Genomic DNA, 7,037 nt, shown 5'->3' with positions numbered 1-7,037 from the left:
CAAATCCGTTGAACCCTTCCCATGCGAAGTACAACAGCCTCGTTGAAGTCATAGATACACGCAGCTGGGTGTCCCAAGTAATGAAAAGGGGCGGATATATCACTTCCCTTTTTTAATAGATCAGTTAGTGTGGATTATTAGCCAATTACGAGGAAGAGGATTCCAATTCACTTGGCTATTCTTTGGGTTTGTCAAGTGAATTGTGAAACTCAGACCAACTCCACTGAAAATTGTAGACAATTTTATCTTTCCCATTTTTGATAATCCAAAGGATTGGATATATTGAAAGTTAGGTCAGTATTCGATTTCTTTAGAAGAAATATCTTGTGGTTCTGGACTTGGATTTTGTTCTATTGGAGTCTCAAGTCTTTTTGCAAGAAAGCCTTGTTGGAAAGCCAAGAGGTTTTTTAGCTAAAGCATTGGAAGGCCCATGGAAACTTTTGGCATTATTATGGAAATCAGATACCTCATTGGCTGAGGCTGGCGAATGAGCAAGCAGACAAGATGGCGATAGGCGGCAAAATCGTTTTGTTACTTGTTACATTCATGCATTAAATTACGAAATAACAACTTCAAACCGTCCTCACCTGTCTCACTAGGCAAAAGAATCTCGAGAAGAATCATGAATAGAAATCCCACTCACCTGTCTCACTAGGCAAAAGAATCTAGAGAAGAATCATGTATAGAAATCTGACAGTTTGACTATATTTTTTAGGGAAAATTACATTTACACCCCCTCTAGTTTCTGACACATCCACATCCCCCGCTATAGTTTAAAACGTGACAAATACACCCCTGTAGTTTCAATTTGTTTAAGGTTTGCCCCCTCAGCTGAAGGTTCGTCCATAGATTGAAGGGTTAGGATGATCCGATGGAGCTGATTTTTTGGGCACACCCTATCTATGTCAGGACCCATCAAATGAACGCTTTGGATCATCCAAATAATGTGGGCCCACATTATTTGGATGATTTTTTGGTAGTGTTTGGATTCTGGTATGGGCCCACATTATTTGGATGATCCAAAGCGTTCATTTGATGGGTCCTGACATAGATAGGGTGTGCCCAAAAAATCAGCTCCATCGGATCATTCTAACCCTTCAATCTAGGGACGAACCTTCAGGTGAGGGGGCAAACCTTAAACAAATTGAAACTTAGGGGGTGTATTTGTCACGTTTTAAACTATAGGGGTGGAAGTGGATATGTCAGAAACTAGAGGGGGTGTAAATGTAATTATCCCTATTTTTTATGATACTGTAATCAACCATGAGCATTGAGTGAATGTTTTCTGATGGGAAAAGAGATGATATGTGATAATCTTCAAGCCAAATATCGAACCATAGCAATGCCATTTCTGGTTTTCAATTATCCATTTTTGGTAATAAAATGCTCTCCATGTAATACATCCATGGAAGGTAGACTAAGCTTGCTAAATGGGCAGAGAATGAAGGAACTCTTCATTAATGAATGAGGATCAAACATAATTATGAGTCACACCATGTCACCCCAACTTCAATAAACCCACCATATTATCGCCTTTGATGCTAGGTGTAAAAGGTTATATTTCACTGATCTTGGATGATTGCAATTAACCCTGACAAGTATTGATATAGAAAACTAAAAGGGATCAACATAGAAAACAAAGATAAGTAGGGAAAGAGATAATCCAAATCTAGCCTGGTATTCTAATCTAGCTTAGTTGCCAAATCAGACGATCTAATGACGTGATCAGGTGATCTCATATACGGTAATATACATCTTGAAACATATGTAGATTTAAAATTGATAATGAATTTGATTACAATAAAATTTCCTCAATAAGAAATGAATTAGAATCTATCAGTTTAATATGTACTGTCAAAGATTTGTGATAGATGTTCGCAGAAGATAATAACTGATTCATGTTAGTGAAGATGTTGAAGTTGTCACTTGGAACATGAGCCACGAAATTGGGGAACGAAAGCCAATAGATCATGATAGAACGCTGCTTAACAGTAAAGGTGTTCCTCGATGGGTACTCATGGGCTGGATTTAGATACCGATCCTCACGGGTCTGAGTCACTATGGACTAAAGTTGCAATGGGCATGAGTAAGCCTCGATGGGTGAGTAACCTTGGGCCAATTTCGTGTACCGATTCTTGTGGAAACTAGATTTATTCATTCATGCATGCACCACTAGAGTTAACTAGAAAAAGTGGGGTTGCCACGAACAACTCCAAAATCTACAAAACTAGTGAATCAAAGTAGGGAAAGCTTGGGTTTTCATCGTGGCAACTCCATTTCACGACTCACTTTTGAAGGAGGAAACAACCCACTTTTTTTAGCACATTTAGGGGCCGTTTGGATTCGCAGATTTTAGAATCTAGGATTTCCTCAAAATCGTAGATGGGAGACGAGAGAAGCAGGAGACCAGCCGTTGTTTTCTGATTTCTCACCCTTCTTTCTGTCAGTAAGAGAGTGGGAGATCATCCCTTGTTTCTAGGTTTTAGAAATCTCAGGATGGGGGAGAGGTTTCTAAAACCTGGATTTCTTACTTAAAATCCAATATTCTAAAGAAAAGTGAAATGGACTGTCTCCTTCTTCTCTTGTCACCCATCCAGGATTTTGAGGAAATCCAAGATTCTAAAATCCACGTATCCAAACGGCCCCTTAGTGTAGCAACACCAGGTTTCTAGTTACTTATTATAGACATATTTTAAATAGCGTAGAAGCTTAAAAGAGAGTGATTTACATTTTGGAAGACACTTCCAAAATGGGATTTCGTTTCAAAAATAAAGATGAAAGTGAAATGAAATTGACCAACCATTTGGTCATTTTGATGCAGGGAGCGTGGAGCAACAATACCAAGATAGAGATCAACACAAGCAGCAACTAAAATAATCTCGTGAGGGTTTAAAATCCATGCCACGGTTTGCAAAAAAACTCAATATAACACGTGAAAGGACCCTATCTCCTTCACCCACACGAAAGAGCCAATGCTCTCTTCACAAGTGATTTCTCAAAAATAAACTTTAACACGTGAAAGGACCCAATCTCCTTCACCCACACGAAAGAGCCAATGCTCTCTTCATAAGTGATTTCCGAAAAATAAACTTTATTCAATCTATATCTTTCTTTCCTCATGCCATTACATTATAGAGAGCCAAAACCTAAGACTAGCGACCCTAAATGCTTGCCTAACCATTATTCTCAATCTTCTAACTAAAGCAACATAAATAAAAAGTAGAAACATAACTAAAATATTCCTAAAATAGTAATCCCGTAATACAGCTATACCATATCCGTAAAATGCCTATAGACAAATCACGTCCAAATCGCGTAATCTTGGGCTCTTTAGATAGGTAATCGAATTTTTTTTCTTAAAACACCAAATCAGGCCAAAAGAACAAGATTTGATGCCAAAAAAAATACTACAAATAAAATGACGAAAATAGAAAATAAAAAATAAAAGTCTTGTTCAACGCCACGCGTTCCGTATCACATTTTTAGTATTTTTTTGTATTTTTTTTGGCATTTTGCGGGGATTTGAGGTTGCTTCCTTATCTTCTTAGGCATGTCTCATAACATAATGTTTTGTCTATTTTTACAGAACTGATGTCCGTTTTGCTAAGAAGCCCTCTTACATTTATATAGTTTAAAATACCTAGGGGCCGTGCCCATAGCAACCCAAGACTTTTCATTTATTTGATTTCTATTGGAGCATGTTCTGCAACTATTATAAAAATGGTTTCCACCTATTTTGTAGGTGCATGAATGAGAAAAGTAGGAAAATCCTGAAAATCTTGTTCGGGCTCTACGGCCCAGTAGAGTTCGTTTCCATTTTTCACATTTTTGCGAGACCGGATGATGAGATTCTGCAAAGCGACTCTGAGTGAGCTTCTGCAGATTCTCATTAGTCCGTTTCTACCCGAACCTTACAGCGAGAATGAGAAGCTATGCCGAACATTTCATCATGGATGATTAAAATATTGTTTGAAAAACACTTCTAAAATGGATTTGCATTAGGGGCCATGGAACCTACCCATCATAGGTAGTTTGCACCACTTGCTAGGCTCACTACCACATCACTCCCTTAGAGATTTAGCCAACAAGTATGGACCCCTAATGCACCTCAAATTTGGTCAAATTTCCACTGTAGTAATCTCCTCCCCCGAACTTGCTAAAGAGATCATGAAGACCCATGATCTCAACTTCTCCACAAGACCTGATCTCCTTGTCGTACAGATCACACCGTACGGATGTAAGGATGTAGTCTTTTGTCCCTACGGCGCTTACTGGAGACAACTCCGAAAGATTTGCATTTTGGAACTATTAAGTGCCAAGCGGGTTCAATCGTATCACAAAGTGAGGGAAGAAGAGGTATCAAATCTCATCCGATCCATAGCGTCGGCAAATGAACCGACAATTAACCTAACCAATATGCTTATGTCCTTAACCAACAACATAACATCAAGGGCCACCTTTAGTAGTTACAAGTGTGGAGATCAAGAAAGATTCATATCCGCGCTCAAGGAAGCATTGGAATTCGCAGTGGGATTCAGTGTTGCCGATTTGTTTCCATCGCTGAAAATTTTAAGTGTGATTAGCGGAACAAAGTTTAGATTACAGAGGATTTTTCGGAAGTTTGATGGGATCTTGGAGGACATCATCAAACAACACAGAGAGAAGAAGCTGATGAAGAGTGATGAGGAGGTACATGAAGAGGAGGATTTGGTTGATGTTCTTCTAAGACTTCAAGAGCATGGAGACTTTGAATTTCCTCTCACAACCAACAATATAAAAGCAGTCATCCTGGTATGTATTTTTTTGTAATTGACTAGGCAATGTGTTATTTCAAAGGATTGAACCTTGGAAATTTTTGTTGCTATTGTCGTCTTGTATTACTGATTTTGTTTCTTATATTGAAATGTTAGAGGAAATAGTAAATAAAGGAAAAAAAAAGAAGGGAAGTGATATATTCTCCCCCTTTTCTTCCCTGGGCCATCTTCCTCTAGTGTACTACGACTACTCTTGTACACTATAAGGTGGTGAATATAGTATTTCTCAAAAATTAAAGTCAACACACTCTAAAAAAGTTCAGTATATGATGGTTTTAATCATTCTATAAAGATTTGTTCCGTTCTTTGAAATAAGTGTATCTATTCCCTTTACAGGACATGTTCGGGGCGGGGACTGAGACTTCATCAACTGTCATGGTATGGGCTATGGCACAGCTAATGAGAAACCCAAGAAAAATGGAGAAAGCACAAGAAGAGGTGAGAAAGTTTCTAAGAGGAAAGGAGAAGATACTAGAGAGTGACATTGGTGAATTAAGCTACTTAAAACTTGTTATCAAGGAGACTATGAGGTTGTGCCCTCCTCTTCCATTGTTAGTTCCTAGAGAATCAATGGAGAAGTGTGAGATCAATGGATATGAGATACCCAAGAAGACAAGGGTTCTTGTCAATTCATGGGCACTATCAGGAGATCCAAGATATTGGGAAAACCCTGAAATGTTTGAGCCAGAAAGGTTTTCTCGTAATTCTATCGATTTCAAGGGGCAAGACTTCGAATTTATCCCATTTGGGGCAGGAAGGAGAGGTTGCCCTGGTATGTTGTTTGGACTAGCTACCATTGAGTTAGCCCTTTCCAACCTTCTCTACCACTTTCATTGGAAACTTCCACATGGGATGAAGGCAGAGAATTTGGACATGAGAGAGGCTTTCGGCTTAACTTCAGCAAGAAGAACTAGCCTAAACTTAGTTGCAACACCTCATTTCCCCATCGTCCATTTAGTTTAGCATGCTTGTTAAGGAGGGATAAAGGAGTTTAATGTGTAATGTTCATGTACTTATGGGTAGTTTAAGTGAATTGAAAGCATGAAATGAAAAAGAATGATTCCAACAAAATTGAAGTTCTTGATAAGGCCTCTCTCATTTCCAATTGAGCTCAGCACGCTTCCCTTTTTTTGTTTGTTGCGTATGTCGTCACGATGGAGGACCCGTGCCCATTTTGCTAGGAACCTTCATTTAAAATTAAGAGCCGCTATTCTTGCGAAGCCAATTATGAATTTAATTAATGTTGAAAAGGAAACGAAAGAGATCCCGGGTCTTCTTATATTATATTTAAGGATTTTCTAGGCAATTTTGCAAAAAGCCATTTCACAACTCACTTTTTCAGGAGAGAACAGCCAATTCAGATGAATTAATTAAGAAATATCTGCTTCTAGGTGTTTGTTCTCTCCTGAAACTTTTTACAAAAGGGCAATGATAAATTCGCACCCTCTGTAGGATATTTCGCACCCCTGTAACGTGATTTGACGTTAAAAAGCATTGAAGTCTGCCACATACCCCCTTTAAAGGGGTGCGAATTATCCTGCAGGATGCGAATTTATCATCGCCCTTTACAAAATTGCCTAGCAAATCCCCTATTTTTATGAGTTTAAGAACCAAACGAAATAATATATAACTGGGAAAAATGAAATTTCTAAGGGCATGTTTGGCTACCATGAATTTTTTTCCTGAAATATTAGCTTTCCCAATGGTGACAGACAGTGGAAAAGGGATATATGAGTAGCTCACCTTTAAGTCTCTCCTTCTCCGATCCGATCCACGCCTCTCTCCCCACTTGACTAGAGAAAATAATTTATCATAAAAGAAATTCATGTTTGCCAAACATGGTCTAAGGGTTCGGTTGGATTGCCAGAATCAGGTGCTAGAATCGCCATCCTATTCCGATTCCATCGGATTCTGACTTTTGTTTAAAAAAATGAACCGAATCAAGGGAGGCGGAAATGAGACCAAGGCGGAATTAAAGAAGAAAATGCCGGAATCTGTCTCTCACCCGAAGAAGTGGTATTCGGATACCGCTTAGTAATTTTTTGAATTAATTTTAATTTTTAATTTTTCTATTCCATTTCCAGTAAAATTGGAATTGGATACCGATTTTGATTCCTTATTGTGTGCCAATCCAATCGATGCTAAAAAGGAAACATGTTATGAATTATGTAGTTGTTGCCAGAGCAACAACTTCTTATATTAAAGAAATAAGAGACTAGACAA

General features: G+C 38.4%; 1 pseudogene; it reads left to right on the top strand.

Moving 5' to 3' along the window:
- Positions 1-4,101: 4,101 nt before the first annotated feature.
- On the top strand, positions 4,102-5,777 carry LOC143869935 (desmethyl-deoxy-podophyllotoxin synthase pseudogene; annotated as a pseudogene).
- Positions 5,778-7,037: the final 1,260 nt, after the last annotated feature.

This window comes from Tasmannia lanceolata, unplaced genomic scaffold (assembly GCF_043159265.1).
Source record: "Tasmannia lanceolata isolate RefF3 unplaced genomic scaffold, GAP_Taslan_0.1 ptg000003l, whole genome shotgun sequence".
In the NCBI taxonomy this organism is placed as follows: Eukaryota; Viridiplantae; Streptophyta; class Magnoliopsida; order Canellales; family Winteraceae; genus Tasmannia; species Tasmannia lanceolata.
Note: the sequence above shows the minus strand (reverse complement) of the source record. Positions and strands in the feature narration are given on the sequence as shown.